The sequence below is a fragment of the Dermochelys coriacea genome, chromosome 4 (genome assembly GCF_009764565.3).
Source record: "Dermochelys coriacea isolate rDerCor1 chromosome 4, rDerCor1.pri.v4, whole genome shotgun sequence".
NCBI lineage: Eukaryota > Metazoa > Chordata > Testudines > Dermochelyidae > Dermochelys > Dermochelys coriacea.
In genome coordinates this window covers 115810754-115835411 of record NC_050071.1, presented here as the reverse complement: position 1 = coordinate 115835411, position 24658 = coordinate 115810754, and positions in this window count along the sequence as shown.

Here is a 24658-nt window from a genome sequence, read left to right as displayed (position 1 = left end):
AAAAGTACCCCTTGCGGTTTATGTACTCGCCGGCTTGGTGCTCCGGTGCCAAGATAGGGATATGGATTCCGTCTATGGCCCCACCACAGTTAGGGAATCCCATTGCACTAAAGCCATCCACAATGACCTGCACATTTCCCAGGGTCATTACCCTTGATATCAGCAGATCTTTGATTGCGTTGGCTACTTGCATCACAGCAGCCCCCACAGTAGATTTGCCCACTCCAAATTGATTCCCAACTGACTGGTAGCTGTCTGGCATTGCAAGCTTCCACAGGGCTATTGCCACTCGCTTCTCAACTGTGAGGGCTGCTCTCATCTTGGTATTCTTGCACCTCAGGGCAGGGGAAAGCAAGTCACAAAGTTTCATGAAAGTGCCCTTACGCATGCGAAAGTTTCACAGCCACTGGGAATCGTCCCAGACCTGCAACACTATGCGGTCCCACCAGTCTGTGCTTGTTTCCTGGGCCCAGAATCGGCGTTCCACTGCATGAGCCTGCCCCATTAGCACCATGATGCCCACGTTGCCAGGGCCCATGCTTTGAGAGAAGTCTGTGTCCATGTCCTCATCACTCTCGTAACAGCGCTGACGTCGCCTACTCGCCCGGTTTCGCTTTGCCAGGTTCTAGTGCTGCATATATTGCTGGATAATGTGTGTGGTGTTTAATGTGCTCCTAATTGCCAAAGTGATCTGAGCAGGCTCCATGCTTGCAGTGGTATGGCGTCTGCACAGAAAAAAGGCACGGAACGATTCTCTGCTGTTGCCCTGACAGAGGGAGGGGCGACTGATGACATGACTTACACAGTTGGCTTACAGGGAATTAAAATCAAAGGGGGTGAATGGCCGCCTCAAGGATAGAATTCAAAACTGGGTTTAGCAGGCCGTTGATTTCACAGAGGGAGGGAGGAGAAAATGAATATAAAACAAACCTGATCTATTTCTTGTTTTGAGCCACTTCATCTATCTTTATAGATCTTGCTGGCAGCAGACTGTGTAGTACGACAGCTAGCCATCGTCACCTCCTGGGTGCTCGGCAGAAGACTGTGTAGTATGGCTGCTGGCCATCATCTTCTGCTGGCTGCAGATTAAAAGACAGTGCACTGCCGGTAGGACTCAATCGCCATGAGACGAAACAAGGGAAGTGACCTGGCTGAGTCACTCCCATGTTTGCCCAGGCGCCCGGTTAAAAGAGCGCCCAGAACTATGTCAATGATGGCTACTAGTCATACTGCACTGTCTGCTGCCAAAAGGCAATAAACTGCTGCTGTGTAGCAATGCAGTACCACGTCTGCCAGCACCCAGGAGACATATGGTGACGGTTAGCTGAGCGGGCTCCATGCTTGCCGTGGTATGGCATCTGCACAGGTAACTCAAGAAAAAAAGGCGCAAAACGATTGTCTGCCCTTGCTTTTATGGAGGGAGGGAACAGGGGCCTGACGATATGTACCCAGAACCACCTGCGACAATGTTTTAGCCCCATCAGGCACTGGGATTTCTACCCAGAATTCAAATGGGCGGTGGAGACTGCAGGAATTCTGGGATAGCTACCAACAGTGCAACGCTCCAGAAGTCTTCGGTTGCCTCAGTACCGTGGATACAGTCCACTGACTACATGCACTTAGAGCATTTGTGTGGGGACACATACACTCGACTGTATAAAAACACTTTCTACAAAACCGACTTCTATAAATTTGACCTAATTTCGTAGTGTAGACATACCCTTAGAATTCAATACACGTCTACTGAATGAAAAGGAGGGATAACTTAACTTAAAAAAAAAGCCCCAGGGAATTTTTTTAGTGTGCGTTTCATTTTTAAATGATCATGGTTGAGACTTTGGATGCCAAGCGGAAATGCAGAGCAAATCTTCACATCTGGATTCTTGAACTTCCAGAAATCAGGTTGTAGTGTCAATTCTGACAGGCTTCTCACTACAAGGGTCCTCGTGGGCAGCCTATATAGCAGAAAGGTGGCATTGCATAAGTAAGGACTGGAGTAGGGGGCAAATGATCTGGGTTCTATTGCTAGCCTTATCACAGGCTGCTAGTGACTTTGGCCAAATCACTGAGTTTATGTCTACACTGCAGCTCAGAGCGTAGCCTCCCAGCCCAGCCAGCCAGACTTGCACCTGCGGAGCTCGAGGTAGTGCGCTAAACATAGCGGTGTGGACACTGTGGCTCAGGCACTCAAGTTTATGGGGTTGGGTGGGCTGGACAGCCTAAGCGCCAGACATAGCCATGAAGTGAGCTGTAGCTCACAAAAGCTTATGCTCAAATAAATTTGTTAGTCTCTAAGGTGCCACAAGTCCTCTTCCTTTTTGCAAATACAGACTAACATAGCTGCTACTCTGAAACCTATTGTTATTTTTAGCGCACTACTTCAAGCCCCGCTAGGGTGAGTCTGTCCATCTGGGGTTGGGAGGCTCGCTCCCAGCTGCAGTGTATAAAGATATATCTGAGAGCCTGATCCAAAACCCACTGAAGGCAATAGAAAGACTCCTACTAACTTCTTTAGGCTCAATCATGAGCTGTTTAATGCACCATACAGGGGAATAATGGGGTATAAAGTGCCCTCTTAATCTGCTGTGTGAATTAACAGCATTGCGGATCTGTGAGCAAGAAAACCTCAACATCAACCACTGCATGAAATTGGGCGGGCAGTAGACAAGCGGAAGTAAAGTGGGGGAGCCTTAACTTCACCTGACACCAAAAGACCAGCCAGTCCAGATTACTTTCCCCTGGAGCAAGAGGAAAGCAGGTCCTTCATCTGCTCCTGGGGGCAATACCACTAAGCACTACCACTTGCCTAGGGCTCATGGCAACTCGAAGGTGTAGCCCTTGACCTCTGTGCCTAAAAACTAGGAACAACAAGACTTACATAGTTGTATCCATTGTTGTTGTAGGCATGTCGGTCCTAGGATATTAAAGAGACATGGTGGGTAAGGTGATATCTTTTATTGTACCAACTTCTGTTGGTGAGAGACAAACTTTTGAGCTTACCCAGAGCTCTTTTTCAGGTCACAAAATGCTATGCATTTAATTAGTTAATAATTTTAGTGAAGCTCTTTGAGAATCTGGCAGAGAAAGCATTAGACAATGTTTTGTACGTAGGAATGTAAAAAGAAAAAAGGTATAATGACGATGGACTCAAAAATAGCTAAGCTACATCCATCTATATCTATGTCAGATCCAGATGTCAACTTCTCACACCCAATCTGAAAGGGAGCTCATTTGTGGGTTTTTGGTGCAGACCAATATAATGTTAGGATCAGCTACCAAATTCATAATCCAGATCCAGGCTTTGACTGACACTGACACTCACACACACTCTGGGGGTACGTTCAGATCCAGGGGCTGGTTCAGACCCACTTCTACTTAAAAATACTTAACACATTAACTCAGAGCAATCTCACATCTTCCTTTCAAATAATTTTTGAGGGAACAATATAATTGACGTTATTAGGTCAATTTAATATGTTTTAACCTTCACTCTACTTGCTGAATTGGTGGGTCATGACTCATCGACACAGTCTCTTTGAAGTCTGCCAGCTTGGATGCTTTCCCTAATGATATTGCTTGCTTTGTGTGTTGATATAGTGACAGCTGAGAAAAATGCTTATTCTTTGAAAGGTCAGTGTACAGCTTAATCCACATCACAGCAACCACTTTCTGCAAAGCTTATTGCTGAAACATAGATTTTAACCTTTTTACTTCTCAGCTTTTCAGACTTCTTTTCATTTACCATGCTCTGGACTGACACCACGTATCTTACTTTACAGTTTTCCTTTCTTCTCTTTAAATGCTAAGCTTGGTGGATCAGATAAAAATATTCTTCCCTCGTTGTCCTCAAGGATATCTTAACCGAAGACTAGCATTACCAGCTCTGTGCTAAACAATTCATAGAAATTGTATTGCATGGTACATAGCATGGTGATCCTATGCTATTTTAGTAACAATCAAATCTGAAAGCATCCACCTATGGTTTTTCACTACAAACAAACCTTGTATTCCATCCTTTCATGCCAGTTGCAGTCAAAGTGTTACCAATAAGCTACTCAGATTGAAGTCAGCTTTCTCAGTGCAACAGTACACCATATAATATGTGATATACATCAATGACAAATACATCAAAAGTTTCTCAAAATTAATACCAAAAAATACTCCATAAGCTCTGGGAGAGCATCTCATGCCAAATTTATATGCATGGAGGAATTATAATGCACTATAGCAACAGAGTCTTTTACAGATTGTTTCTCTAGCTGTCTTGGAAGAAGAAAAAAACAAAAACAAACAAACAAACAACCTTGCAATTTAGGATAGCCAGAAGATGCCCAACACTTTAATGCAGTTACTTGTTGGAGAATTATTCTACCAGTTCTTGTGGCACCTTAGAGACTAACAAATTTATTAGAGCATAAGCTTTCGTGAGCTACTGTGTAGCTCACGAAAGCTTATGCTCTAATAAATTTGTTAGTCTCTAAGGTGCCACAAGTACTCCTTTTCTTTTTGCGAATACAGACTAACACGGCTGCTACTCTGAAATCTACCAGTTCTGTTAACCTGTAAATTACCAATAAAGAAAGAGAAACACATACTGTACAGGGTGATTTTAAAAGGAAAACAATTGTTAAGATAAATGTTAGAATAATAATTCCTTCAAGCTAGTTAGGTAGTCCAAGCCATGCTTTTAGTGAAATACCTTCCCATGAATTGATACTTTTTACTCCTTACAGTGCATAAATTGTGACTGTCATACTGAAATAATGATCCATTGTCTCCTTAATTATTCTGCTTTTAAGACAAGGGGAATAAACTGACTTTTAATGCAAAAAACGGCAATGTTTGGCATCAAACTAACACTACATATCAAATCGCAGATTGAAGCGACCTCAATACTGGAAAAAATACATATGGCGCTCGTGATGGAATAACTTCAGTTTAAGGTCTGCTTTCAATTGACATCTAAAAATTTTGGTGCATATCCCAAGTTGCTAAACCTATATAGTCTCCCAACCTGCCCCTCCGTCGTCACAATTTCCATTCCCCAGACAGGTGCTGGAATAATCCTCCACTAGACAACAACAACCTGTTGTCATTTCAGGAGGAGTGAACTAGCCTGCAATCCCCATCTGCTGCCTTTGACAGATGGCACGGCTCTTTGGCTTTTAGCCCCTCTTTGGCTTCTAGTATTTATAGGTCTTCCCTCTCCCAAACAGGCCTAGCTAAATAAGTCAAAATGGGTTCTGCTGACACTACTGAACACATGGGATTGGTTCAGTCAATGAGAGAATCAGCAGACATCCCACTGGACAAAAAGCCCCAGCTCAAAGCCTGAAAATTCACAATGAAAAGTTACACTGAAATTTGTATCCCAGGGAAGAAAAAAAAAAAAAAAAAAAAAAAGAATTGCACACTTCCAATGAAATTTTAGCTACAGGAACACATTTTTTGAAGAAAGAAAAGGAGTACTTGTGGCACCTTAGAGACTAACAAATTTATTTGAGCATAAGCTTTCTTAGTCTCCAAGGTGCCACAAGTACTCCTTTTCCTTTTGCGGTACAGACTAACACGGCTGCTACTCGGAAACCATTTTTTGAAGAGACATTGTATTTTCACAGACGTGCCACAGACTGGTCCCAAAATTTTAAAACTCTCAGCTAATATCCTTCCACTCTCCCCACATACCATAGCCACACATACACCAGTAATACATTCAGGTAGATATATTGTGTCGCTGTAGCTACATGCCACATTTTTCAAAGTTTGGCTTCAAATATTTTAAAGAACAAGTAAGAAATGTAAATCAGATTTCCGGAACAACTATCGGTGGGATGAAATGTGAGCCCTGGTCTTGCAATCTGATCTGTGCAGGCAGATCACATGCTGCTGTGGAGTCCCAATGAAGTGCTGCATGGGCTCAGCAGGCTGCCTAGATGGATCATATTGTGAGACTAGGGCCTAGATTTGGATATAGATGTAGATCTGAATATCTCCAAGCATTAGGTTTTCAGATATAGGGTTTGGGGGCCTGCTGCTGAGGGGTGCCGAGCACCCATAACTCCAATTAACTGCAGATGAACAGCACTTCTCAGGATCACGTCCCTGGTTTTATCCATTCTAGAAATAGAGGGTAGCCTATGCTACAAATAAAGGCTATCACACTTCTCCTCAGACTAGTGGACCATAATGGCCCCTTCTGGCTTTAAATTGTTTGAATCTACAGAAATAGGATGTGAAGGTCCCACAAGTTCAGAGGTGTTTCCGATCTAGGATTTCAGTTTAGGCCTACCTTTACATTATAACATAATGCATCTCTTGCCAATCATACCAGGAAGTGCAGCTGTGATGGCGGGAACACACCGCTTGTGAGCTCTTCCCATCGGTCAGGTGCGAACCTACACTCTCTCAGCTCCAGGTGCCCCCTGTCCACTGTTAACCTTGCCAGGTGGGTCTTCAGTGGCTCAGCTCTCCAGCTCAGTCTAGGGTTGCCACATTTCTAATTGCTGGTAACTGGAGCCCCGAGGCCCATCCCCTGCTCCGCCTCTTCCCCAAGGCCCCACCACCATCATTTATTCCTCTCCCTCCCACTTCCTGTTTCTTGCTGAATCATCTCCATCTGCCTCCCCACACTCCAGTTGTGCTTCCTCTGCTCTGTGGCTGGGACAGGAGCTGCTGCAGCCTGACAAGGAGCCTGCCTGCAGGTAGAAAGCAGCCCCAGTTAAACAGGAACTGCTGTGGGTTAATATACCCAGCGCCTCTTCCCACCCCATGGTAACCAGACTTTTGGTGTCCACGCAGTACATCTGACTGGACAATGCCAGGTCCCCTTTTTAACTGGATTTTCGCCCAAAAAGTGGGCACCTGGCAACCCTAAATGGCACCTGGACACAGAAACCAACAACCGGACTGTCTAGGTGGCAACTCTAGCTAAGTGACACAGTAAAATGCCTGAAGAAACCCCTTCTGGGTCCAACAAGGACTACCACTGTGTCCTTGTTGGTGTCTGCAGCCCTGTTTCTGGGCCTAGTTCTCAGCCCCTTTTGGGCTGACTTTAAGTCTGTCTCTGCCTTCTTACAGATTAGAGCAGTGCCCCCAGGGCTTTCTCCCTGGAGACTCTTTGCCTTTGACAGTTGTGTTTTCCCAGCTCTCCAGCCAGTTCACTTCTTAACTTCAGTCACCTTTGGGTAACACAGTCCAACAAATGATTGGATCTTTCCAGGGTCTTCAGCCCCATCCCCGGGCCTGTTTAAACTCCCAGCCCCTTTCTTGGTCTTTTAAATGCAGTCTGATCCCCTCCTTGGGACTTAGGTCACTTCTCCAGTGGCTGATGTGGGGGACGCATGCCCACCCACTACTCCGGTTCCCAACCCAAGGACCCTACAAATAGCAGCCACATGCTGGTTTCTTTTATACTTGCTGCTGCTGCATTCCCTGGGCTGCGTCCCACTCTGTCCCATTACCTTCTTGGGACCTCAGTCCTGACTTCTCAGGGTCTTCTCTCAGGCATCTTTGCCTGAAGAGCTTGTAACAGTCCCCCTTTTAGTCAGGATTCTCTCTTCCAGGCCTCTGTGCCTGGAGAGCTTCCCAGTCCTATTTCTGCTTGAGCAGGGTTTCTTCCCAGTCGTTTTACCTGTGGAATGTCACAGCCTTCTAGTCCTTCTTCACCCTTCTGGTCCTAGGCAGCAACTGATTTAGTTGGGGATTGGTCCTGCTTTGAGCAGGGGGTTGGACTAGATGACCTCCTGAGGTCCCTTCCAACCCTGATATTCTATGATTCTATGACCTGCTCAGGCTCTGCAGCTTCTTTTAACTGAGCCTGCTGAGCTCTGATTGGCCACTTCCCTGCAGCCTTTCTAGACAGTACCTAGACAGGACCTTCACTGCTCCTTTCCTGGGGTGGGGTACGGTAGGATCACAAGGTCTCCAGCAGGGGGCCTCAAAGAGCCCAATTTACCCCATCACAGCACCTACATTATAGCCATCTGTGTGCCTGGATAATTGCCAATGGGAGTCGCATGCATGTTTAAATGGGGGAGAAAAGAAACATTAGAGATTGCAATAACTTTCAGTTACCTAGCCTCCTTTGGACATTATTATACGGAGACTAGTATGGTAATTTTTTTTAATGTGGACTTTATAATAAATAATTAAGCATGCAAGAGTAGAGTCAATGAAACTCAGCAATCGCATTATTTTTTCTAACACACGAACTCCTGCCTCATGATGCACAGCATATGTCACAACCTAATATTTCCCCGTAGAGCCCAAAACAGTGAGAACCATGGATTAAATGTTAACCCCATGACTCTGGAAGTTGAGATTTCACAAAGTGCATCCTATTACCTGTAATGGTAATATGTCAAGAAAGACCAAACATGCCGAACAGTTGCTCTAATATAAATTTTTATCTAGGGGCTCAAATTTATATTAAGATAATTTGAGATTATTTTTCCATGTGTGGGTGTTTTTGTGTGCACATCTGTGTGTGTATGTATAGATAAATATATACATATACACATACATTAGTGAAATAAATATTGTTCTATACTAACATCAAAAACGTATTACAATATATAGTCGATCTATATACGATATACAGAGATGCACATATAGTAGTGGTCAAATTTTCAGAATTGTAACCATGCAAATATAAACCATATAAATATGCATTTGTGCACGTAATTCAATATACAGATATGCTAAAATACACATGTGCATTGCCAGTTAATCATCATATTAATTATTACTAGAAGCATTGAATTACTGGTCATTTGCACATAATTGTGGTATTTGTGCATGCAATTTAGGTGCATGCACAGTATTCCATTTTCTTCTTACTTAAACTGGTATAATTTATTTCAGTCTGAATTTCATTCCTTGTCATTTTTCCTGAAACTCAACTTCTAGCTATTCTTTTTTCTAAAACCGTAGCATCTTATCTGTAAAAGAAGTCCACGTTTTCAATTCCTGATGAAATATTTATGAGAGGCAGAATTTTCTTTATCTGCAGAAAATATGTAATCTCATTCAGAAAATGTTTTAGCTTCTGCAATACAAGTATAATTGACAAATTTAGGAATGGGCAAAATTTAGGAACCAAAAGATTAGTTCAGATAATAATCACTGAGGCTCTGGAGCAAAACCCCATTGTGAAAAATTCTGGAATAACTTTCCTGATATGCGTTGTCTGGTTATGTGCTCTTTTCCTGCATGAAACAACAAAGATTTTAGTCAGAGCTACTCATATTAACCATGGTTTTAATAGAGATAGTCCTGAAGCAAAACCCTGGATATAAGCATCCATGAAGTTTAGAAAATCATAAATCTGGATCAAAATGTAGTTTGGATCAATCTTCAGTGTTTACATTTTTTCCTTCATCTTTCGAGAAAAGTATATCCTGGAACCTAAGCATCAGATACTGGTATAGACACCAAGTTTCCTCCTGTCCAACTTCTCTCAAATTTTCCAATAGCACTATATTAAGAAATAGAATAAATGATTCAACATATAGTGTAGACTAAGCTTTTGCACGGAAATGATATGTCCAGCATCTGCCTCGAAAATGTTTGGAGGACACCCTAAAAATGTCCTCAGTTCACACTGTCTTTGTAAAGGCCTCTATAAATCAAATTACTCCACCACTTTATCTGCTAACCTGTAAGGAACTCTATTTGAAAGTTCTTTGCAAGGTGTAGACAATTACAACCATTGTGATAGCTTTCATTTACCGTGAACAGTGTAAGACTCAAGTACTGTACCAAATAAGGCAGGAATATAAGAGAAGCTCTGCCGAGTTTTACTTTTATGGAATTCATTACAGCGGAGTTCCACTGTAGTGGAGTTTATGGACTTGTGATTTTATGCAGTGTGCTTTGATTTCTTGTTTTTTATCTAGAAATATTTAATCAATTCCTTTAATATACTTTCTGAGCAGGCTGCTAGTTATTGTGTGACAACCTTTCAGTGCCTGCAAACTGTACATAAGAATAATCATTACAGAGAATAATTGTACTCCGAAGTGCTTTCTGAACCTTTTTTCATTTATTAGTAATAATAATTAATAATAATAATTATTATTGGTAGTGAAATATGGAAGAGTGGCACCATAGTTGCAGGCACTTTTTTTGCATTTACAAGTAAACTATATCATTATGTCATTCAAAACTGAATTCTGATTATTGAATATCCACAAATGTCCAATTTAATCAATGGAGAAATTACAATTATTGGTAAATTCATACATGGAATTAGTCTGAGTCTGTCATAAAGAAGCGTGCCCTGATGATTTCCTAAAGCTCGGGTCCATTGGTTGTTAGAACTAGATTGAGCCTTTGCTCTAAGCACCACATAAGGGGCTGCAGGTCATTGCACTGCCTCTGGTGCAGCAATCCTGGACAGGAATCATGACTCACCTCCCCGATCTCTTCTTGCACCCCAGAAGGAAAGATATCTTACCACAGCCCTTTCTAGAGTGCAGTTCACTTCCCCCCACGCTCTGCTGGCTGGCATACCGGGGAGAAGATGGCAAAGCTAGGGCTCCACCCACTCCTCACCCCTCTCTAATCTCATCCTCCCACTTGCTCACGGGGGCTTAACAGCAACTTGTGGACCCCACCGACCCTCCCACCATATCCAGAATGACAATCTGAGCAGGTCACAAAGGGGACTGAGCAGAGTCTGATGCTCCCTTACTCTTCTGAGTAGCCATGTCAGGCTCAATGATAATCCAACTCAGGCTGATTACATGAATGTGCATCACCTAAAGAAACACAGCCACTTTTTAAATGGTCATCGTTTGCAACCCCCCCCCCCATTCAGAGTGCAATCCAGAGCAGTAAGAGGTTGTATCACCTCTTATCCTGTGACTCTGAATGCCTCACAATATTTTGCTACTGTAGCTCCCAGCCTAGGGCACTCACAGCAACAAACAGGCAGGTCTCACCCTTAGTGTCAGTTGTGACAAAGTTCCTCCTCAACGTTGGTGGGTCTTGTGCTTATTGGACTTGCTCACCTTGGAGCTTCATGGCAGCCCTTAGTTTAGCTGTTTTCATGAACCCACAGTCCAGGTCAACTCCTCCTGTGTCTGACCAAGAGTTGGGAGGTTTGGGGGGGAACCCAGGCCCACCCTCTACTCCAGGTTCCAGCCCAGGGCCCTGTGGAATGCAGCTATCTAGAGTGCCTCCTAGAACAGCTGTGCAACAGCTACAACTCCCTGGGCTACTTCCCCATGGCCTCCTCCCAACACCTTCTTTATCCTCACCATAGGACCTTCCTTCTGCTGTCTGATAATGCTTGTACTCCTCAGTCCTCCAACCATCCATGTTCTCACTTATAGCACCTCTTGCTCCTTGCACAAGCACCACAAACTGAAGTTAGCTCCTTTTTAAACTCAGGTGCCCTGATTAATTGATTTTAGCAGCTTCTTGATTGGCTGCAGGTGTTCTAATCAGCCTGTCTGTCTTAATTGTCTCCAGAAGGTTCCTGATTGTTCTGGAACCTTCCCTGTTTCCTTACTCAGGGAAAAGAGACCTGCTTATCTTGGGACTAACAGCTCTCCTTTCTATTACACTTCTGCATTCCTGTGGCCTGGAGGAGGAAGAAGAAGAAGGAGGGAGAGGGCTGCTGCTGCTCCAGCTGTTCCTCTGGCTGGGCCAGACACCACCCCTCCCCCCTGTTCTCTGCTACCTGGTTGCTGGCTGGCTATTGGACCCACCTCCCCACCCTTGGGTGCTGCTACTGCTCCAAGTGCAGCCCCTGGGGTGGGGGGCTGCTGGCCTGCTCCCCAGAGGGGGAGAGTGAGGGACCCCAGCCTTTGCTGCTGTGAACACCACCACTACTGCCTGAGAGGGGTCTTTTCTACCTGCCTGGAGCACCACCTGGAGGACCTGGAGCCGCTGCTGCGGAGTCTACTGCCTGGAGTTGCTGATGCCCCGAGCAGAAGGGGACCATCTGCCAGTGGGGGAGCACCTAGAGACTCTGCAGACGACCGTAGAGGGGGCCTTAAGACTGAGTAACTTTCAAACTGTGCTCTTGTGGTGGGGGTCTTGAGTGTGTTTCTAGGGCCACAGGGGGTGTGGCATAGAGTGGCCCCCTGATCCATCTGTGTGTCCTCCCCCACCAGTACCACCACCGCTGCCCCCTCCACCACCCCCACTGGCTGTATACCATCTGCCTCAGCTCCTGCCTCTGGGACTCCGTTGCTTGCTTGGCCTGCCGTGCCCTTTCCCCACCTTTTGGGCCTGAAGCAGCAGCCAGCCCGCACTGACTCTTTGACAGCGCACGTGGGCGCATATGCCCCCTGCATCCCCCTGGACCGGACCCCTTTAGTGAGCCCCAGCTTTCTCCCCCGTTACCTGCCCCATTTTGCCCCTTGCAGCCTTTTTGCCCTCTCCTTTACCCCAGCACCTCGCTGGCTTCAATTTTGTTTTGCCTGCCCTGCCCTTCTCCCTCTGCAGCTTTTGTTTGTTTGCCCTGCCCTGGCCTCTGAAGCTAGCTCCTCGGTTCCCTGTCCTGCCTCTGGCCTGGTTCTCCCCCCCTCCCCATGGGGTACCCCTTCCCTGATTGGCCCCTTACCCAGTGCGCCCATGCCCTTGCCCGTGCGCTTGTGCTCTTCCCCTGTTTGAGTTTGCCCCCATTTCACTGCACCCCACTAAGGTTCTTGTGACCTCCCTCCCTTAGTGCAGCTAGAGGAGCTGGATTTCTAACCCGTCAGTGACTGTCCCTTACGAGCCCTTGATACCCCCCTGTCCAGCCCCCCCTCTTTTTGGCGCCCTCCTCCCCTGCCTGCAGCCTAGCGGGGAGGAGTGGTCGACCTGCCTCGCCTCTCCCCTCCTTTCTCTGGTGTTTTCCCCTCCCCGCTTCTTATGGCGGGGGACATGACGGGTGGGGCCCCTCCAGCAGCCCCAGACACCCTTCCCCCGCCTGCCCCTCCATCACCACCCCAAGCCTCTACCTCACCCGCTGCTGCCAAACCACCTGCCCCCGCCAGGGCTCCGGCAGCGGCGGGCACCGGGGTGACCTTCGCTGCTGCCATGCCTCTCGCCCCCTTGGATTCCAGGGGAGTCCCCCCCCAGTCGGCGGGAAGGGCCAAGGGAAGAAGAGGAAGGGCCCCGCTAAAAAGACCAGGCCCTCCATGGCAGGGACTGCCCCCACTGCCGCAGCCCCACCACTGGCTGCGGCATCCCTACCCGCTGCTCCCTCCACCAGCTCTGCGGGTGTCCCTCCCCCGACCCCCAGGGCATACGCCCAGGTGGCAGCGGCCCCCCTGCCTGCCGCTACGTCATCTCTCCTGCCCACCGCCGCCGCTACCATCTATAGCAGCCGGGGCCCCTTTCCCACCATGACCAGGAAGCACGGCGTTCATTGCCTCCTGCTGCCCGCTTCGCCCCACGTGGAGACCTACGTGCGGGCGTTGGCGAGGGTGGCGGGGCCCACGGCCATTGTGGCGGCCTCCAAAATGTACGGGAAGTTCGTCTTCTTTTTAGCATCGGAGGCCGCCGCCCAGCAGGCGGTGGAGAAGGGCCTGGCAGTAGGGGGCGTGTTCGTCCCCCTGGAGCCACTGGACGACCTCAGCGTCCACCTCGTCCTGACCTCAATCCATCCCTTCCTTCCCAGTGCCGCCCTGTTACCCGCCCTCTCGACCCTGGGGAAGCCCCTTTCCGTCCTGAGCCCTCTCTCCCTGGGCTGCAAGGACCCCGCCCTCCATCACGTCCTCTCGTTTTGCCAGCAAGTGCAACTTCAATTGCTGCCAGCGGCGCGTGACGGAGAGGCGCTTGAGGGGTCCTTTTTGGTCCCCTACCAGGGGGTCCATTACTGGGTGCACTATTCCACGGGGGAGGCCCGGTGCTACCTGTGCCGGGTGATGGGGCACGTCCGGCGGGACTGCCCCTTGGCCCGGCAAGGAGGAGCATCCGGGACCCCGGAGCCCCGGCGGGGTGCCGGCCCCGTCATCACCGGTGCCCCTGGTTGCCCAGCACCCGGAGCCTCCCCTCCTCCCACTCAGTCCACCACTGCTCCCGCTCAGGCCCAAGGGGCGCTTCCCCCAGCACGCCCAGATGAGTGGAGAGCCCCGCATCTGCTGCTTGCAGTCCGGCGGGCCATCTAGAGGAGGGTGCAGCAGGGATACCACCGAGCGTGGGAGAGGGCCCGCCCCAGGGGGATTTTTCCCTCCCTCATGCTGCTCCACTGCTATCTCCCACAGTCCCTGAGCCATCGCCCCTGCCTCCCGACCTGACCCCTGTTAGCCGGCCCCCTGATGATGCCATGGAGGGCTGGGCCCTAGTCCTGGGGAAGTGGGGCAAGCAGAAGGCTCGAGCTCCGCTCCCTTCTACTGATGTGGAAGCCCCCCGGAAGACCAAAAAAGGGGGCACCGATGCCGAGCCCTCTGCTTTGCCCACAGGCCCATTCCATCCCCATGTGCCGGCTGGGGAGGGCGTGGCAGCATGGGAGGGCAGTACCGTCCCTCCACTGGAGCCCCTTCCCTTCAAGGCCCCCGATGGAGCCCCTCCTGCCTCGTTACGGAGCCCCTGTGAGCCCCAAGGCGAGCGTCACTTCGGGCATTGGCGGGGAGATCTCTGGGGTGGTGGAAGGGGAGCTCCCCTTCGTCTATGAGGAGATCGAGGCCCTGAGCCTGATCTGGGCCTGGGGTATGTCACGGACTGTTGCGTGACCCGTCGGGAGCCGCAAGCATCCCTGCTGGCGAGGATCCCCCCCCCCCAGCCCTCCTTATGACACCTCTTACCATCGCAACGTTGAACACCCGTGGCTGTAGGATGGGTCTCCACAGGTCCCAGGTGCTCTCCTTCCTTCGGGACGGGGGGTACTCTGTGGTTTTCCTGCAGGAGACCCATACGGTTCCAGCCGCTGAAGAAAGCTGGCAGCTGGACTGGGGGGACAGGGTCTACTTTAGCCATCTCACAGCTCGTACGGCTGGAGTGGCCACCCAGTTCTCCCCCGACCTATGGCCCGAGGTTCTGGGGGTCGCTGAGGCTCTGCCTGCTGCACCTCTGGGTCTGTATGGAAAGGCTCGTGGTTAATCCTGTCAACGTCTATGCCCCGACATCGGGCCCGGAGCAGCTGCGTTTCTTTCAGCAGGCGTCCGCCTTCCTCGGCACCTTGGATCCTCGTGAGTGCCTGGTCCTGGGCGGGGACTTTAATACGACCCTCGAGGAGCGAGACTGCTTGGGGACCGAGCAGTGCCCGGCCGCCTTGGATGTCCTCCAGGGGATAGTCGACCATCACTCCCTGGTGGACATCTGGCACGACCACCACCCGGACGACGTCTCGACGTTCACTTTTGTCCGGGTGGAGGTCAATTGGTCGCGCCACTCCCGGTTGGACTGCATCTACTTAGCCCGTTTCCACCTTTCACGGGCCCACTCCTCCAGCATTCGGCCGGCCCTGTTCTCTGATCACCACCTAGCCACCGTGACGGTCTCTCTCTGCACGGAGAGGCCGGGGCCGGCCTACTGGCACTTTAAGAACAGCTTGTTGGAGGATGTGGGCTTCGTGGCGTCCTTCCGGGAGTTCTGGCTGGCCTGGCAAGGGCAGCGGCGTGCCTTTCCCTTGGCGCGGTGGTGGTGGAACCTGGGGAAGGTGCGTGCCCGGCTCTTCTGCCGCGACTACACCCAGGGCGCCAGCCAACGGAGGAATGCGGCGATAGGGCAGTTGGAACAGGAGGTCTTAGAGCTGGAGAGGCGTCTGGCCACCAGCCCCGAGGATCCATCCCTCTGCAGGGCATGCCGGGAGAAGTGGGAGGAGCTCTGGGCCCTCGAGGACCATCGGGCCCGGGGTGCCTTTGTTCGATCCTGCATCCGCTTCCTTTGGGAGATGGATTGTGGCTCCTGCTTCTTCTACGCCCTGGAGAAAGAGGGGGGCTAAGAAGCATGTCACCTGCCTCCTCGCGGAGGATGGCACCCCTCTCACGGATCCGGCGGAGATGTACGGGAGGGCCAGGGCCTTCTACGCACACTTTTTCTCCCCGGATCCGACCGATCCTAACTCTTGCAGAGTGCTCTGGGACAGACTCCCGACGGTCAGCACGGGTGACCGAGACCGGCTAGAGCTGCCTCTCACCCTGGCCGAGTTCTCGGAAGCCCTCCACCGCATGCCCACTAATAAATCTCCGGGCATGGACGGGCTGACCGTGGAGTTCTACTGCATGTTCTGGCACGTCCTCAGCCCAGACCTAGTCACCGTCTGGGCTGAGTCTTTGCAGAGCGGGATCCTCCCTCTTTCGTGCAGGCGAGCTGTGCTCGCCTTATTGCCAAAGAAGGGGGACCTCCGATTTACAGAATTGGCGTCCCGTCTTGCTCCTCAGCACGGACTACAAGGTTGTAGCGAAAGCCATCTCACTGTGGCTAGGGTCCGTGCTGGCGGACATGATCCACCCAGAGCACACCTACACCGTCCCGGGCCGCACCATCTTCGACAGCCTGTATCTGGTCCGGGACCTTTTGGAACTCGTGTGTAGGGACCATCTGTCATTCGCCCTCCTGTCCCTGGATCAGGAGAAGGCATTCGAAAGGATGGATCACTGATATCTCCTGAGCACTCTGCAAGTGTTTTGGCTTTGGACCCCAGTTTGTGGGTTTTCTCCAGGTGCTGTACGCCTCCGCAGTGTGTCTGGTCAGGCTCAACTGGACCCTGACTGAACTGGTCAGCTTCGGGCAAGGAGTACGGCAGGGGTATCCCCTCTCGGGCCAGCTGTATGCTCTGGCAATCGAGCCCTTCCTCTGTCTCCTCCGTAGGAGGTTGGCGCTGTGGGAGCCGGAGCTGCGGCTGGTCCAGTCAGCATATGCCGACGACGTGCTCCTCGTGGTCCAGGACCCGGGCAACTCGGCATGGGTGGAGGCTTGCCAGGCCGTTTACTCGGCAGTCTCCTTCACCCGGGTCAACTGGATCAAGAGCTCTGGCTTGGTGGTAGGGGACTGGCTGCAGGCGAGCTCCCTCGCATCCGCGCTTCAGGCCATCCGGTGGAGCGTGGGTCCGCTGCTCTATCTCGGCATTTACCTTTCTGTCACGCATCCGTGTCCGCTGGAGAACTGGCACGGTTTAGAGGGCAGGGTGGTAGAGCGGCTCCGGAGATGGACAGGACTACTCCAGTGTCTCTCCCTTCGAGGGAGGGCACTGGTGCTTAATCAACTAGTCCTGTCCATGCTCTGGTATTGGCTCAACACCCTGGTCCCAGCCCCAGATTTCCTGGTTGGCCTCCGGATGCTGATTCTAGAGTTCTTCTGGTCAGGACTGCACTGGATCTCTGCAGGGATTCTCCATCTACCCCTGGAGGAGGGAGGGCAGGGCCTGAAGTGTTTTCGCACTCAGGTCCGTGTCTTCTGCCTCCAGGCCCTGCAGAGGCTCCTTTATGGTGCAGGTAGTCCGGCATGGAGCGTAGTGGCACACGCCTTCCTGGGCCGCCTCCGGGGGCTCCGATACGACCGACAGCTCCTTTATCTCCATCCAAGAGGTCTTCCGTGAGACCTCTCCGAGCTGCCGGTCTTCTACCAGGACGTCCTCTGGACCTGGAAACTGTTCGCAGGGATCAGGTCCGTGGCGGCCTCCATGGGGGAAGATCTCCTCGTGGAGCCCCTGCTACACAACCCCCAGCTCCGTGTGCAGGTGGCGGAGTCCCCCGCGGTGCGCCGGAGGTTGGTCCTGGCAGAAGTCACCAGGGTCAGAGACCTCCTGGACTACGACCGGGGAGACTGGCTGGATCCCCTGACGCTTGCTCAGCGCATGGGGCTCTCCAGGCCTTGTACTCCCCAGCGCATACTTCAGGAGGTGAGGGCCGCTTTTCTTCCCGCTGCTCGGGTTTTCCTTGACCGGGTCCTAAGGGAGGGCGTGCCCCACCCACCCTCCACGCCAGGCCCTCCGGACCTTTTCATCGGGCCTCTGCTCCGTGGACCTGACCGGCCTCCCCGCCCCTTCACCATGAGCCGGCTACACGAGCTGCAGCCGGTTCGTTTTCAGACTGCGCCAAGGAAACATCTATACATGCTCGTGCTCCACACCCTTCACGTCCTCACACTCGCGTCCTGCCCTGACGCAAAGTGGTGGGATCTCCTGCCACCCCTAGAGGGTGAGGAGCCCCAGTGGGCTGGCCTCTATTCCATCTTGGTCCCAAGACCTGATGGGGATATCAGTTGGCGGCTCCTTCACGGGGCCATGAACACAGGCATGTACTTGGCGCGGTTTACCCCAGTCCCGGACACCTGCCTCTTTTGCAGCATGAGGGAAACCCTGGCGCACATCTATCTAGAGTGCGCCAGGCTGCCGCCCCTATTCCAGCTCCTCACGAATATTTTCTTAAGATTTTGGTTGCACTTTTCCCCTCACCTTCTTATCTATGCACTCCCTGTCCATGGCCCCACCAAGTCACGGGACCTCCTGGTCAACCTCCTCCTAGCCTGGCTAAAGTGGCCATCTATAAAACCAGCGTGAGGAGGTTGGCCGATGAAGTTTCCTGTGACTGTGGGGCCTATTTCCGATCCTCCATCCGTTCATGCCTCTGGGCAGAGTTCCTCTGGGTGGCATTCGCTGACTCCCTTGACACTTTCGAGGAGCAGTAGGCGCTGTCCGGGGTTCTCTGCTCGGTGTCCCCGTCCGGTTCCCTTTGTTTCACCCTTTGACCACACTCCTGTCCCTGTTATTTCATTAGTGGTCCCCTGGAATTTTTTGGCATCTAGGTCCTGTGGATCCCCCTTTTAGCCTGGGGGGATCCTTTAGCATTGGATGGGCTTCGCCCGCCCACTTCCCGGATCCCAATAGGATTACTCTCCTGTAGCCATCTGGCCCGACCCTGTCACACTGTATATAACTGCAGTCCTGATCCAGCAACTCTGACCCTGGCAACTTGCCAGCGCTATCCATCTCTCCTCCACTAGCAGCCTTTTCCATTCCAGCCTCCCCAGTTCTGGACCTCTCCCTCTGCTACTGACTCTCCTGGATCATCCGGGGAACCATCTGATTGGTCTCCTGGATGTCCTGTAGGAGGAAAAGGGACCCCCTCTAGCCCCCATTTGGAGCAGATGCCCCAGCCAGCCTCATGGCATATGAATACAGCATGGCCACTAGCTCTGATTGTTGCTGATCAGCTGCTGGCAGACCTCACTGTGCACACAGCTCTTTTAACTGCTCCTTGGCGAGCTCAGCATCTGCTTCTTTTGCTTCTCCAGCTTTTTCTGCTGCTAACTCATCTCCACTCTTCCCTTTGTTCTACTTCCCTCACCTGAAAAAAAACAGAAAATAACCTTTCCTTACTGTTCCCAGCCTTCACACTTGAGAATCACTTCAACTGTTCCACTAGTGCTTAAAGTGTAAATCTCAGTTAAAATAGCAAGCGGTGTGAAAATCCTCCCAACTATGCCATTGTGACAGGGTTCAGGGTGCAATCCAGACCTGCGAGGGGTTGTCACCTCCACTCCTGTAACTCTGAGTGCCTCACAATGCTTTGTTCCTGTGGCTCCTAACCTGGTATGCTCTCAACCAACCTACAAGTATGCAGGTCACACCCTCAGTGTCTATATATGACTGTAGCTCTGGTCCAACAACTGACCCTAGCAGCCTTCTAGCAACACACCAGCCATACTCCCTGATCTCTACCAGCTTTGGATACAACCAGCAAAGTGATCCCAACACACTCCAAGTCCTGAATTTTCCCCAAACCATGTGATCTGCAATACTCTCCTGGACAGTTCAGAGAAATAATAAGGTTCGTTAGTTCCTCTTCAGACACACAAACACATCACAGCTTATTAACTTAATTGGGGTAAATATACATCCTTCCCTGCAAACTCAGGAATGAGTAGGTTTACAGTAAAAATAAAACAAATGTATTGACAATTGAACATAGCTTAAGTGATGTCAAGTCCAAGAAAGAAAGTTAGAGTTACAAGCAAATAAAAGTGAAAGCACACATCTAAAAGTCTAAAATTTAATCTAGCAAGGTACAGGCTTTGTTCAAGATAGTTTCTCTCGCCAGTCATTCTTCTTCCCAGTCATGGCTGATTTTCTCACAGTTAGAGCTTCCACAGAAGTACCAGATGCTGGCTTCTCTTGCCTTCCTAGGTGAGAGACCTTTGCCTAAGCAGGTTTCTCACCTATATTCAGTTTCCATAGACTTAAATTCCTGGTTGGCTGGAGGACCCATCTTTCTCAGTTTGGAAGAGCGCTGGCTTCTTGTGTCTGTCTAGTGATGGATGCCCAAGATTGTGTCCGTCTTTGATTATATCTTCCAAAGTTCAATTACTTTGTTTCAAGAGGCAGGATGAACTCATGCCCCTCTTCCCTTCCTATGGACTTCCCATTCCTTTGATTTCTATGTAAATGGGGCTTCCATTGTTTTTGGTCACACCTTGCTTAATCTCATTGGAGACAAGTAGATAGCTGCCTTCTCTCTTGTCTGGGAGGGAATCTGTTTCTCCCTGTTTGGCCACAAACTTTAAAGCATAATAACATTACGTATCTGTATTTCCTCATATAGCGCTATTAGCTTTCAGAAAAAAACTCATCTATACATTTTTATAATACAGTAAAACCTGAGTTATGAATACCAGAGTTACGAACTGACTGGTCAACCACATACCTCATTTGGAACTGAAAGTACGCCATCAGGCGGCAGCAGCAGAGACCAAAAAAAAAAGAAAGCAAATACAGTACAGTACTGTGTTAAATGCAAACTACTAAAAAAAAAAATTTTTTTTTAAACCTATTTGACATGATAAGGAAACTGTTTCTGTGCTTGTTTAATTTAAATTAAGATGGTTAACAGCACCATTTTTCTTCTGCATAGTAAAGTTTCAAAGCTGTACTAAATCAATGTTCAGTTATAAACTTTTGAAAGAATCATAACATTTTGTTCAGAGTTACAAACAACCTCCATTCTTGAAATGTTCGTAACGCTGAGGTTCTACTGTACTGTATACAAACCACTGATTCAATTGTTTATAACTTGAGGTTCAGCACCCTTATCATTATAGACCAGTAAACCTTTGCAATGTATTCTTTGAAATGTCTGACCTAGACCAATATTCTCTTTTCTGCTGGGTGTAGATGCCATTCTGTCTTTTCCCCCACTTCTTTGCTTGATAGCTTTTATGATGGGTTGGACCCACAGTTGCCAACTTTCATGTGGTAAATAAGCACCCCAACTTCCACAATAAGACAAAAAAAGAAAGCTAATCCCATTTCAACACAAGGCCAAAACAAGGCAATTCCTAAGAACCCCAGCACTCTGTGACTAGATCCCCCTGGCATGCAGTCTGGGACTGTGGTGGGCCTGCTGTGCATCTCTGACTCTCTCCTTTCTTTGCCCCTGCTTGCCCCGATTGCTAGGAGCCAATCTCAAAAAAAAAAAAAAAAAAAAAAAAAAAAAAAAGGCAATAGCAACAAGCTACTAGCTAACAAGCTACTCACAAGCCAATAATAAGCCCAATTTCTGCACTTTTTTTCCCCATGGGTTTAGAATGTCTGATTGGACCCCCTGTCCAGGCTGCCACCTGATGTGCTGGGGTCCCACTGGTTCCGTTCATTCCACCATCGTAGGTTTCCTCACCCTGTCCTAGCTGTCCCAGGCCTTCAAGCCTTCACCAGCACGCGCACGCACACAGGTAGGGCATACCCAGCTGCAAATGGACACAGAGATCAGCTCTGTGTGGAGGAATCAGATCGGGGATTACTCAGCACTCACATGCACACCTCCTTTGGGGTATAAACCCAAAATAATAATGTCTTGCGCTGTATAGAAAGATCTGCACAGCACTAGCTCGTAAAAATTCACCCTCCCCCTCAATAGAGAGAGAGAGAGATGCACAGCTTTTTGCCTCCTCCCCAGATATGAATTGCACAAACTGGGTTTTGAAATGAAGAAACAAGTTTATTAACTATTAAAGGTAAATTTTAAGTGATTATAAGGGATAGCAAACAGAACAAAGCAGATTACTGAGCAAATAAAACAAAACATGCAAACTGAGCTTAATACACTCAAGAAACAGGTTACAAAATGTAATTTCTCACCCTAAATGTTGTTTTAGACAAGTTGCACTGTTTCTGTAGTTTAGAGTTTCAGTTATTTCTCTTTACAAACTGGACCCCCATCTCAACCTTGACTCAACCCCAGTCTTTCCCTTCAGGTGCTTTTAGCAATCTTCCTTCTTGGACCGGGAGGCAATGGAGATGAATCCTGAATGATTTACTCCGCAGCCTTAAATAGAATTTGCATAAGGTGGAAACCCTTTGTTTGTTTCTAATGGAAAAATACAAGCAGTGTCCAAGGTGGTACTCTATACCAGGTGACATCGTCAGATGACCCTGCAGTGCCAAAGCAATATCCCAGGAAGCTACTCAGGATGGTGGGAGATTAGGATATTCAAAGTTCTACTGTAGCTTCTTAAATGGCTCATTCAGGCTCATTGCCGACTGTCTGGTGGGTGTTCCCCCAAATACACACACGGTTGCAACAGTTACAAAATCAGTATTCCTAACCTCAGACAGAGAAATGATACATGCATACAAATTGGATAAACAATTTCAGTAGATCATAACCTTTTCAATGATACCTCATATGCCCCACCTTGCATAAAACATATCTTAGTTATGCCATATTCATATCATAACATTTCTCTGAAGAATATGGAGTATAACATCACAGCTTTGTTTACCTGAAATATAAAAATGAACCTTCATTGTCTCTGCCAGATGACTGGGCTGGTCAAAGAAGCAAATATGCATGCCCTTTTCTAGGGCAGACCTGTTTTCCAACTCCCCCTGACATGCCTGGTTTAAACATACTTATGACATAATTCCGGCGAACATCCATAACTTTTAATACACACAGCATACACGCATCACACAAGAATATAAATGAGTTATTAGTTTTCAGATGATACCTCATAAGGTACGTTTTGTAAAAGATTATTATAACAGTGTGCAAGGTGTGAACACAGAGGTGCTTAGGGTCACACCCAGCTTATTTTGTTTGAGTAGCAAAAGAAGGTAAAACTCCAGAGAAGCTGAAGTAGACACAAAACCTAAGGAGACTAGAAACTGGAGATAAAAAAGGCAGCCTTAGAATAAAACAAGGAACAGTGTGAGCAAGGAACTGGGAGTTAGCCTCATGAGTTTTATTCCTGACTCTGACTCAGTATCTGATCTTGGGCAAATCAGCCTCTCTTAACCTCAGCTTCCTCATCTGAATTGCCTAGGGTGCTGTGGTTACTGGCTTTCTTATTTTAGAATGCCCAAAAGTATGTTACTTGCCTTACAAACACAAGCAAAGAGACAGTCCCTGCTCTGAAGAGCTTGCAGTTTAAAGTCACACGTGACAAAATCAGCAAAGATAATCAGGCTCTAGGTGGGAGGGTGTAGTTCTGTCTCCATTCCTCTACAGTCTGGGGTGCTGCTGCTGAGATGGCAAAGGTGCCAATTTGCACCATTTTTGATGGCTGCGTTTTTATGATGTAGGCTCTTCCAAATGGGACGGATGGCAACAGACTCATTTCACATAGACCACTGAACAGTTGACAAATGGTAATGACTTTTGGTCACAGGTGACCTAAAGGGGAAAGTCGCCACATCTCATTACCCATCCCTTCAGCCATCCAGTAATTCCAAGTATTTCTTCCCCCACCGCCTACCCCCTGAAAGAAAGATTTCTCATCTGTCATGCAGAACCCTTTTTTCCTCTTTCTTAGATCCTTCCTTCAGGCTTAGCAGCCCCTCGGGCTTTGCAGGGCTGATGTATCGTATTTGGAAGGTTATTTTCACCAGCTTGCAAAACCTGTAGCAAGCATCACTAGTCCCAGGCACACAGAGCTCTAATTGAAACTGTTCCCAGCCACTCTCTCTCTCATATATATATCCTGATTATGACAAAGCTCATGAATAATCACTGGTATGAACTTGTTCCTCATTGTCACAAGTTCAGAAAAGCAATGGGGATCCTATTGCATTGCCCAATCCCTCTGCATGGCAAAGATGACAACTATCCCATTTTCTAAAAATAATTACATAGCTCAGTGTGAGTTTGAGCTGCAACAGCTGCCCGGATGACTCACAAACACAGAGATTATGAAAATGTATCAATGCCGTAGCATTAGAATTAAGGCTGAGTGAAGTTGCAAATATTCAGCTTTACTTCAAGTTTCACCTCAACTTTTCAAACATATGACTAAATCTTTCTGGTGAATTAGTACCGCATTGTTGTTTCTTTAAGCACCTGAAAATATTCACTTCTAATAGATTTTGCATGCTATGCAGCACATTTTGCTGCTTTTCAGTATTGTGCACTGCATCATTTGTTAACGTGTGTGTTTTTTCAAAGGAGGAAAATATAAACCCTGCAATGTTTGCCATCTGACCTCATAAATCTAAAATTAGATGGTTTCATTGTCTCAATTTATCCACACTATAATTGCAGTTCCTCATAAATTTCCAGAATGTGTCTCTCTAGGGATTCTCACACGCACACGGTATATTAGAAAATTTCAATGCTTTTGTCTTCTTTAGGGCTCTTACTATGCATTTGTTTATGCACATTTCAGATCCTCAGCTGGTGTAAATTGGCATAGCTTCATTAATGTCAATGGAATCTCACCATTTAACACCAGCTAAGATTCTGGTTCTTTGTACTTCAGCTTCACTATTGGTATAAAGTAAACTAGA